The sequence below is a fragment of the Procambarus clarkii genome, chromosome 17 (assembly GCF_040958095.1).
Source record: "Procambarus clarkii isolate CNS0578487 chromosome 17, FALCON_Pclarkii_2.0, whole genome shotgun sequence".
Taxonomy (NCBI): domain Eukaryota; kingdom Metazoa; phylum Arthropoda; class Malacostraca; order Decapoda; family Cambaridae; genus Procambarus; species Procambarus clarkii.
In genome coordinates this window covers 27,824,229-27,836,298 of record NC_091166.1, presented here as the reverse complement: position 1 = coordinate 27,836,298, position 12,070 = coordinate 27,824,229, and positions in this window count along the sequence as shown.

The following is a 12,070-nucleotide window of genomic DNA, read 5'->3' as shown; positions in this document are numbered from 1 at the left end:
ACCAACAAGTTACAATATTACATGACACAGGAGCGAATCAGAGCTTAATACTAAAAAGCCTGATCCCTGAGTACACATCTTGTATAAACGGACAAATAACTAAGGTACGGGGTAAAAATTCGGAGATGGATATACCTGTGTGTACAGTAAAGCTAACCTCTGATTAGTTTATAGATGAAGTGATGTTAGGAGTGTGCTCGGACATACCCATTCCTGGAGTACACGTCATCTTGGGCAACGATTTTTGTGGTTCAAGTGTGTTGCTAGAGATACTGCGCAGTGATGTACCAAACGGACATCAAAACATTTTGGAAGATGAAAAATGTGATAACATATCGCTCGCCAGTATTCTGGATGATCCCTCGGAAGATGATCAAATAGAAGTATATCCGGCCTGCGTCGTAACCCGAGCGCAGAGTGCTCGACTAAGAGATGTGCCAGAGAGGATGGACGTATCTTCTGCAGAGGAGGAAGAGGTGGATTTTGGCCTAAAAGATTTGTTCGAGGAACATGCAGCCCCAAGTACAGCGAGAGTGGAAGTAAGACCACAATTACCATCCCACATAAAGGTAAGCAAACCAGATTTTATAGCTGCCCAGAAATTAGAATTTGAAAAATATATCAAGGAAGCTAAGGGAGGAAATGCTTGTATCACATCACCCACTTACTATTACCTGGACGACGGGGTTTTGATGCGAAAATGGCGATCAGACCACGCGCCAGCTGACAAAGACTGGATTGAAAAGGATCAAGTGATTGTACCTCAAGGTTATAGGAACTCTGTATTGGAAGTTGCCCACGCATTAGAAATGGCGGGACATCTCGGTGTCCATAAGACACTTAGGAAAATACAAGAGCATTTTTATTGGCCAGGTATGGCTGCAGATGTAAAAAGGTATGGCAGAACTTGTTATTCCTGTCAGAGAGCGGGAAAACCTGCTCCAGCGCTTCCTAGAGCCCAACTAAAGCCAATTCCAGCGTTTGGGGAACCTTTTGAAAGGATAATAGTGGATTGCGTAGGTCCCCTACCCAGAACAAGAAAAGGGAACGAATACTTATTTACCATCAAGTGTTCAGCGACTCGTTTTCCCGAGGCATTTCCGGTGCGAAAGATAACCTCCAGAATATTGCTTGACAGGTTACAGCAATACTTTTCGTGGGTAGGAATGCCGAAGGTTTTGCAATCCGATTTAGGCAGTGTTTTTCAATCAAAGATGTTCCGTTAGACAATGAAGGATTGGGATGTGAAACAGATTAGGTCATCTCCTTATCATCCCCAATCTCAAGGGGCCATCGAACGTTTTCATGGCACTATGAAGAGCCTTTGCGAATTTATTGTGCTGAGAAAGGGGCACAGTGGGACGAGGCCATCGCCCCAATAATGTTTGCTATCAGGGATTCGGTAGTAGAGTCCTTAGGCATGACACCGTTTCAATTAGTATATGGGCATACGGTGAGAAGTCCTATAGTTATGTTGAAGGATCGGCTAACATCTGAAGGTTCAGGAGATAATCTGGAAACGTATGTTCAAAAGTTTAAATGCTGATTGTTCAGGGCACGAGAGTTGACGAAGGAAAATTTGAAAATATCCCAAGCGACCATGGCAAGATATTACAACAAAGGTACCAAAAAGAGAAGTTTTAATGCAGGTGATAAGGTATTGGTCTATCTACCTGTAAAAGACACGGTAAATGAGTCAAAATTTTGTGGACCCTATATGGTCAAGAAGAAACTTGGTGATTTAACATACGTAATACACATGCCTGACAGACCGAGAAAATCCCAGATATGTCACGTAAACTTAATGAAAAGGTATTGGGATAGAGATGAGGATGGGCAACTAGACACTGCTGTAATGTGTGCAGTTTCCAACGAGTTTACGGAATTAAACCATAAGAGGCTAGAAGGAGCAGATGGAGCCCGAATTTCTAATTCTCAATGGTTACGAGATATGAATGAACACTTGACATACTTAGATGATCAAAGGAGGCAGGACATAGAGGAGATTCTCATGAAATACATATCACTATTCTCTGACGTACCGCGACGACACCGCGAAATTACGCACGAAGTAAATGTAGGAGGAGCTCGACCAATAAAGCAACATTCTTATAGAGTAAATCCTGAAAAGAGAGAAATTATGCGACGTGAGGTAAAATATCTATTGGATAACGATCTGGCAGAATTGAGAGACAGTGATTGGAGCTCACCATGTCTACTGGTGAAAAAGCCAGATGGCACACATAGGTTGTGCACGGATTACAGAAAGGTGAATTCGGTCACTATCGCAGACTCGTACCCAATTCCTCGAATTGAGGATTGTATCGACCAAATAGGACACGCCCAGTTCGTATCTAAAATTGACCTTCTGAAAGGGTACTATCAGATACCCCTCTCAGAGAGTGCCAAGAGAACCTCTGCCTTTGTGACACCTGACGGTCTTTATCAATATAAAGTACTACCATTCGGTATGAAAAATAGTGGAAGTTGTTTCCAGAGAGCCATGAATAAAATGTTACAAGGAATGGTAGGTTGTACAGTTTATATTGATGACATTATAGTGTATTTACACTCGTGGGAAGGACGCCTACATCAATTGAAAGAGTTGTTTGATAAATTGGAAGAGGTAAATTTGACTATTAATCTCCCAAAAAGTGAATTTGGCAAAGCAAAATTGCAATATCTTGGATACATCGTAGGGCAAGGGGAAGTTGCCCCTGTCAGACAAAAAGTTGAAGCCATTGATAAGTACCCTGTGCATAGAGGGAAAAGAGATTTACTCAGGTACCTAAGCATGGTGGGATACTATAGAAAATTCTGCAGAAATTTTGCAACCATTGCGGTACCATTAACAGGACTTTTAGCGAAGCATAAGAAGTGGCAGTGGGACGAAGCCTGTTAAGAATCGTTTAATAAAACGAAATCATTGCTAACAGAAGCCCCTGTATTGGTTTCACCCGGTTTTCAGAAGCCATTTTCCCTCTTTGTCGATGCAAGTGATGTAGGTGCTGGCGCTGTTTTGACTCAGGACCAAAATGGAACTTGTAAACCAGTGTCCTATTTCTCTAGGAAGTTTTTACTAATCAAAGATCATATAGTACCGTTGAAAAGGAAACCTTAGCCTTAGTGATAGCGCTACTGTATTTTGAGGTATACGTGGGAGTGGGCATAGGACCTGTTACGGTCTTCACGGATCATAACCCGCTCGTATTTTTAAATAAAATGAAGAATACCAATCAGCGCCTAACCAGGTGGGCTCTAATATTACAAGACTATAACTTAAATATAGTACACACTAAAGGAAAGGAGAACGTAATGGCTGACGCATTATCCCGTAGTATGGTATAAAGAAAACAGTAGACAGTGTGAAATAAAACGTTTTAGAAAAGAAAATAAGAAAATAGTGAAATGATGAAGGACGGTAGACTTCAGGAAAGTACTTGTGCATCAGCCACACCGTCCAAAGCGGTGTGTTCAGAAAATGTACATATGTATTTTTTGTATATACTTATAAAGATAATTTGTTGTTAATACAGATTTTGTGTGCAGTTGGAGGCAAAGGAGATCCTGTACGCCAAAGATCAGTGGTCAGTAGGTACGGCACCATGTCTACAAAATGATAAGGTATGTCTGATAAGACATGTCATGACCAGAATGAGTTAAATCTTTATATGATGGACGCAAAAAGAATAGTGCTACATTTGGTAAAGAAAATTATTCTGGATGCTCCGAGATAGCACTCTTTTAAGGGGGGAGGAATGTTATGGAATGCCTTATCGTGTTATTGCGTCGCATAGCACTGGTATTTAATAGCAAATTTTTCAATATTACAGGGAGAATAAGGTTGCGGTCAGCACGGTGTGGCTCGTCTAGTGGCGGGAATTCTGTTAGCCAATCAGAATCACCGGGCGAGGTAACGAGTGCTGGTCGAAGCATGAGGAGAAACAGAAATCTACTCCCCTCGGTCCCGTCGACATGCTGTCGTCGCGTTTGGATGTTTGACCAACGGACCCAACTGTTAGTGTGCTCTATCCTCACTAAGGAAAAGGACCTCGCGGCATGGTCGACGTTCTTGAAAGTTATGGAAGATACCGTCTTTGAGATTTAGAGGTCGGCGTGGAGGTAACGTGCTGATTTCCTGATAGTGGTACAAATTGCCGGAAAGTAGATAATCTGTAAGTGGGAGGAACCAACTGACAAGCGACGACAATTTCATGGTCATAGTATCTCTATATATAACTGTACTTATCATGTACAATGCCTTAACATATATACATGTATTATATTGTATATAATGTACTCTCTTATGTGTTTCGTGATATATCCGAATATATCCATGAGGAAGTTTTTATACAAATTTATTTCTTGTCCTTTGTCAGACCTCAACACCAAGTGTCGCACCTGACAATAGGTCATGCTGAGGCTGACACCTGAATAAATCAAAGTATCCATATGGCTAACAAAGAATAACAAAAGCAATTACAGAACTAACCTATTTTAAATGTGTTGGGTTTTCGACAGTTCGATCCCAACAGGGGAAGTTTCAATATGAGCGAAGTATTCAGCAAAACAGTGTTGTGTACTGAGCCCAGGCATAAATCCAAACAGTTGGGGTGACAGGTGCCCCTGTATACAATACACGAGTTGGTTAAGGACGATACGTTCAAGCACTTCACAGACACACGATGTTAGAGATACGGGTCTATAGTTATCTAAGTTTGGTTTGGGGATGGGAACAATGTCACTCTTTGTCCAAGCATCATGTAATACTCCTTCACTTAAACTCATTCTGTACAACACTAAAAGTGGATTATCTGGTACTTGTGAGACTAATCTCAGTAGACTGTAAGTAATACCATCCTCTCCAGGAGCAGTTGATTTGCCCATCTTTAGTGCATGATTTAATTCCCATTAGGCTACATCATTAAGATCAGACACGTCATTAGTTGTACAGGCAAGATTGATGGTTCGTTGTCTGTTGGGGCGTGTGTCATTGAGTTTGTGCTGTATGTTAATTGTGAGTGAGTTGTAGCTTAATGTTAGTGCCCATTGATCAAGGAAAATGTTTGCTTGTTCTATTGGGTTGTGGTGCAGTGGTTTGGTTGGGTTGCTTCTAGAGATTTTTTGTATCTTCTCCCAAACTTCAACAAGTGTTGTTTGCTCATTTATACTTTGTAGGAACACTTCCCAATGTTTATTACGTATAACGTTGCTCATGTCTCTCACCTCTCTATTTGCAACTAGAAATGCATGCAGGTCACCTTGTGCTTTGGTTCGTTTATATGTATCTCCAAGTTGCTTTACTCGTTCATGTTCTTTAACAAATGCAGGGTCAAGGACCCACTTGGGTGGTGGTAGGTGTTGTCCACCTCTGCTAGGCTTACGCCTTGTTCCTCAACACACCCATGTGTCGTAGTAGGTAGTAATCGTATCAACGAGATCTCTGGAGAAGGCTTGTACATTCGTTATTGTGTAATCTTGATACCATTTTGATATACAATTAATAAAGTGGTCATGCAAACCATATGGAATATTAATTTTCCGTCTCTGATGTCTATTAGGTACATCACACTGTATTTCATAGGAAGCAGAAACTGCATAGTGATCACTAACCAAGTGATTTAACAACGAACATTCCATACTATTTTGCACAAGGTTTCTACCCATTACATAATCAAGTCTGCCTCCCAATAAATGAGTTTGAGTATCCGTAGTATACACGGTTAATCTGTTGTCATAAACATATTTGATACATTTGCATCCATTATCGTTGTTAGTACTGTCTCCCAGCGTAATATGTCTAGCATTAAAATCTCCCATGTATATTGTCCCATGATTGTCTAGATCTGGGAGCAATGTTACATTGAGTTTCTGGCTTCTGGCATATACGTTGAGGAATGAGAAGTGGCCTGCTGCAGTTTGTACATGAAAGTGATGGTACTGTGTGTGTACATTGTGTGACGTGCTCACAAGAGTGTGTGGTAAATCACTTCTGATGTATGTTAGTAGGCCTGTGGCGTTTCTGTTACTATAGGATGCATGCCCTCTGATTTTTGGTGGGGTTTTGTTTATCATGTTGGACGTGTAGGGCTCCTGTATAGCAATTATATCTATGTTGTTACTGGTAACATGTGCTATTAGATCATTCAATCTTTTGTTGATGCCACGAATGTTCCAACTGAGAAATCTAATGGTCCTTGTGTGGGAACCAACCTGTGAGATTTATATTTACGTTAATTTATATACTTCGATAGCAATTTGTATGATAAGTGGACTGTATTTCTGCAATAATCTCACAAATCGATCCTCTACACATTAGGGGGGGTTTATATTAAATTTATATATATGCAGCCAATCAAACTACAGTATTAACTACACATTAGTGTACATTGAAGAGGTTCCTTATCTTATTGTACAGCAGGCCTTAGTCCACCAGGTATAACCAGGATGTAGACACCAAATTATCCTCTTTGAGGTAGCTTCCATCACCCAGTAACTGGTACACAAAGCATGCTTCCTCGTCTTGACCTGTCAAAAGGGCGCTAGCTATGAAGCCAGAATCCTAATATATGACAGCTATATCAGAGAAAACACTGTACATTGAACCATAAAGACCTAGGCTTAATTACCTTTAGTATGAGGCGATTTCGTATTCTAACCGGCACACCCTATCTACTGACAATGATTAGATAAATGGGTTTCTGCAGAACACTTAGCTTGTATTTGTTGACAGCGTGTTGATAATGGTACACCTTTGGTTTCCATAACACTTCGTCCAAGAGAAATTAACAGGAGCCGCATTTGCTCCCGTGCGCCTCTGTGGTCTAACAATAATAACAATGGCTGACCACTCCCTCCTCACTGACGCTACTGGTCTATTTGTCCAGATGTCAGTAAGTTATAGAAGGGTCACATTTACTCTATTTTAATTCTGATAATTAAGTTAATTTATATGAGATGTTTTTATGATGGTAAAGTCCAAAGACTAATGTATTTAAGAATAATTCCCACCATAATAGGTGGTGAATTTTTAATAGTATGTGGTAATGATATCCCGTTTTCTATAGACGGAAATTCCACTACAAGTTACATTTTCTATGGGTAACTTGTTTATACAATGCAGCAGCAATATTATCTGCCTGCATGTAATATTATTAAATAGTGTCGGATTTTCCGACACCTTGTGTCAGCAGCAGCCATCGTCTTGGTGTTGTTCCTCCGTGGGATTGGTGGTCCCATTGTTGTCCTCGTCCCACTTCCACAATGTGTTAATTAGTGACTACGATGTAAAGAGCCGCACCAACCTGGTGTTTGGTGTCGTCAGTAACATCTGGTGATGACAGCAGTCCCCTGATTACTGAGGAACTCGGGATGGTCCGTGAGTGAATGTTCTCTGTAAGTTGCATGACATAGCACTGTCACGCAGTATATTATCACTCAGGTACTTGACTTGAACGCTTTCGTTAAGTTCGTTAATCATATATGTTGGTGCGGGTCGACTTCCTTCTCCAGTTAATGTTTCTGTGTCACTATTACTGCTGTCATCACTGAGTTGACTGACGATGTCGCCGCCCTCATTTCTGCTGCCGCCGCCACCACTGCCACTGCCGTCACCACCACCGCAGGAACCTTCACCAGTGCGGGCTACAGCTGCGACACAGCAGTTTGGAAGTTGCTGTATCTCTTGTGAAGGAGACCGACGTAGCGTCTGTATAATTTCGGCAATTTGTGCTACCTGCGCTTGCAAGGCTGCCAACTGTCCTTCAACTGTTGTCTCAGGCTGTTGTGCGTTGTCAGGGGCATTACTGGTACTGTCACCACTATAAGATGGGTCAACAGTACTAGAGCCGGCATCAGTTGTCACTTATTGAGTCTCGGGAACTTGCCTCCTTGTGCCAAGGGAGGATGGCCGTTTGGGACAGTCTGAGTGCCAGATGGTTACTCCCTCCGTACCACATCTGAGACACTTCAGCGGCGGTTTGGACGGAGCCACAGTTTCAGGTTGTTGCCCTGCTTCTGTTAGTGTTCTGTTGCACCTGTTCCAGCTTTCTTTGGTTTCTGGTCTTCTTATACTGACAGTCCTTCAGTGCATGAGAACCGAAACAGAGAGCACACTTGGGTGTGGGTCACCGGCAGTGCTTAGCTATGTGGCCACTGCCACAGCACTTGTAACACTCCACAGGGTCAGGCTCCCACAACCTGAACGTGCTGGGGCGCGCATACAACCCAGCAAACCAATACCTGTCAAGTGGCGGTTCAGTCTTCTTCCAGACTATGACTATTTGATCGGTAGGCTTTCCATTCTTGTTCAATCCTCTTGCTTTGTGTACCCCGTCTAATTCATAGGCCCAGTCCAGTGGATACCCATGATTGTATCTGTAGACTAGGTATTCATCCATCTTCTTGTTTCGTGATGGATTATCTAGAAGGGATAGCTTTACATTACCTATTTTTCCTTGTAGAAGAGCATTTACAACATCCTGTTTCTTTCTTGAAACATACACATATGGGGAGTTGACATGTGGACGTAGCACGCCTGCAGGGCCAGGTGGGTACACCTCGCTCAGTTTCTTGCTCCACACTATCTTGTCCACCACACTCATGCCTTCAGGGAACGTCAGACGTGTGTACTCGCCCCTTGGTGCTATTGGACGTCGTCCACCCTGTTGTTCACCAGGCTTTTGTTTCCCTTGTTTCCTTCTCTGGTTTTTACTTACACCTGCATAAACCAATCACTGGGTGGTGGGGTGAGTGTCACCGGTCATGGTGGGGGAGAACCCTGATGGTCCAGCAGCCGCCTCTTCCATACTTGCTTCTTCGGGCGACGTTAATGGGAGTAATTTTGTACACCCGATACCTGTTTATAATCATTTATAACCATTTGATGATGATTAGCACGACAAATAGTAGAGCAGGCAACATGCCTTTACCAGTCATTAGCGCCAACAGTCATAAACCTGCACTGAGGGGTAGAGCCCTCTCCGGGGGTCCCAGTAGGACTAACAGCCGAGTCTTAAGTATGCCAGAAGAGAAAGGTCCTTACAGCACAATACAATAAGGCCTGGACTGCCACCCCAGGTGACCATCGGTCTCTTGGGTAAACAGGTGGTGGGGTGGGCCTGTGGTTGTGCTGGCCTCCACCCCTCACACACACACACACACACACACACACACACACACACACACACACTATATTAATCTGCAAAATTGTAAATTAAATATGCAATCTGGTATGCACATGACTTGAAACTGGAGTTATGTAAATTAATTGGATCAGGTAAAGCATAGTAAATTTTATCATACAACTGAGAAATGTAAATTTCATGAAAATAATTAAAAAAGTATTCAACACTCAACATGTAGTACAATATGATACTTAATAATGGATAAAATGTAGAAAAATATACACAAAAGAATTAACATGTAATGCAGAACATGTAGCAATAAGGCATCAAGATTTTAAAACAAATTAACTTTCTGTAAATGTGTAAATAATAAAAAAAAGCACTGTGGAAAGAATTCAAGATTATTCTGCAATGTTATAGCAACTGCTGTAATTAGCTTATAATAAACTTATAGAGTACAGTACTATAAACACAAGTACTGTAACATTTAATATAAAATGCTGAAAGAAAACTTCAGATTAAGGTCTGGGGGGAAAACATATCAAATTTGTCTATAATGCACTTCAACTGCTGAAAAATAATTATTATTTATACTTAATACACTGCACCAGAATGTATTTGGAATCACTTAACATATTACTAATGAACAATGGAACTCGTAGCACCAAACACCACAAAAAAGGAACCGAGAGTGAGGAATGGGAAGGTAATTCCTCTTATCAAGTCACTGTAGGATACCTGGTTGATACCTGGTTGATGGGGTTCTGGGAGTTCTTCTACTCCCCAAGCCCGGCCCGAGGCCAGACTCGTGAGAGTTTGGTCCACCAGGCTGTTGCTTGGAGCGGCCCGCAGGCCCACATACCCACCACAGCCCGGTTGGTCTGGCACTCCTTAAAGGAAACAGTCTAGTTTCCTCTTGAAGATGTCCATGGTTGTTCCTGTAATATTTCTGATGCTCGCTGGTAGGACGTTGAACAACCGTGGACCTCTGATGTTCATACAGTGTTCTCTGATTGTGCCCATGGCACCTCTGCTCTTCACAGGAAAGAATATTTGATATACAGGGTTATTTCCTTATTAAATGGTTGTGCTCTAATGATAATCATGGAAAGCCTAGGCACTAATGATTGCATCAACGTATTATTTACAATCTTCAGGAGAGTTAATATATACAATTTTGTCAAGATTACTGAAGTACTGAATAACCACTCAGTCTTAGCAGTGAGCTGTCTGGAATCCTAACAAATGACAGTTTGAACTGGTACAAAAAAATAATATCTAGTAGTCCAGAGCAAATACACACAAGACTTCGAAAAGAATTACAGATAACACCTTAAACCAGAAAAAAGTCAATGTGGTCTAAAATACCACCATGGAGTATTCAGCCAACAAATACAAAGCTAGAAAAAAAACAAAGTATGCATGAGAACAGGCCAAAAATGTGCATTTTAAATAAAATTTCATTTATATCATTTGTACATTATATTGAAATATTTAAAGTGTCACGATGTATTCTGCTAACCTAAGATGGAATAAAACGCGGAAAACTATGCAAATTAATATCGGTTTACTGAACCAAAGACGTTGTCGGAAAACCCGACACCATTTAATAATATTACATACAATATGCAGATAATATTGCTACTGTTGTATACACAAGTTACCCATAGAAAATGTAGCTTGTAGTGGAATTTTCTGTCAATAGAAAACGGGATATCATTGCCACATTGTACTATAAATTCACCAGCTATTCTGTTGGGAATTATTCTTAAATACAGTAGTCTTTGGACTTTTACCATCATTAAAACATCTCATTTTAATTAACTTAATTATCAGTACCAAAATAGAGTAAATGTGACCCTTCTATCACTTATTGACATTGGACAAAGAGATCCAAGGCGTCAGTGGTGTGAAGAGGTCAGCCATTGTTTGTTAGACCGAGTCGTTGGAGCGAGTTCAGCTCCTATAATTTCTCTTGGACGAAGTGTTATGGAGATCAAAATGTTCTACCATCATCAACACGCTGTCAACAACCACAAGGGAAGTGTCTTTCCGAAATCTTATCTATGTCATTATTGGTGAGTAATGTTAGGTAGATATGATTAATTCTGGTTAGAACACAAACGATCGACTCAACCCAGGTAATTAAGCCTTGGTCATTATCTTATCTAATATACAGTGTTTTCCCTGATAATATAAAAATAATATCTAGTGTGACGGTAACGCGTTGGTGTTCGGCTGTTCAAAGCTAGGGGTATGGCCTCGTCACATAGAATAAAAAAAAATAGAAAATCTGGAACTTCGTCTGTGGTAAGGTAAGGAGAAGACACACAAAACACAAGTAAATTTTAACAATGAAATTTTAATTACGTTAGATAAACAAAACATGAATAAAATGGACATACAAATTCGTATAATAAAATCAATCAATCAAAATAATAAGAATAATTAAATGACAAAATGAAAAGTTACGTTAAGTGAGCAATAACAAGCTGTGCAATATACAACAAAATGAGAGGTGAAGGAATATTGGCTTTAAGCTATCACCTCTCTTAGTACACGTAAGCCAAAGCTTACGTCTACCAGGAAGACGTGTTAACCGTATGAAAGCACTGAATATTCTGAGGACTGAGGTCGTGGCGGCCCCAGACATCAAGTAGTATGGTGGGTGAGTGTAGTAGCAGCTGGACCGGCGGCCAATCAGCGAGGAGCCGGCAACAAGACAGGTAGTTTGGCGGTTTGAGGCTGAGCAGGTGTTCCTGGCTGCATACGTTTTGCTCTCTGGCAAACCTTGGAGATGTTGTTGTCGTTGTTGGACATTTCTTCCATAGTAGTTTTATATATTTGTAACGACGTATTTTTGGAGTGAAGAGCAGGCTCAATCTCTTGAAGGAGATTATCGTCACACTAGTAGTCCAGATTGTCATGTATTAGGATTCCGGCTT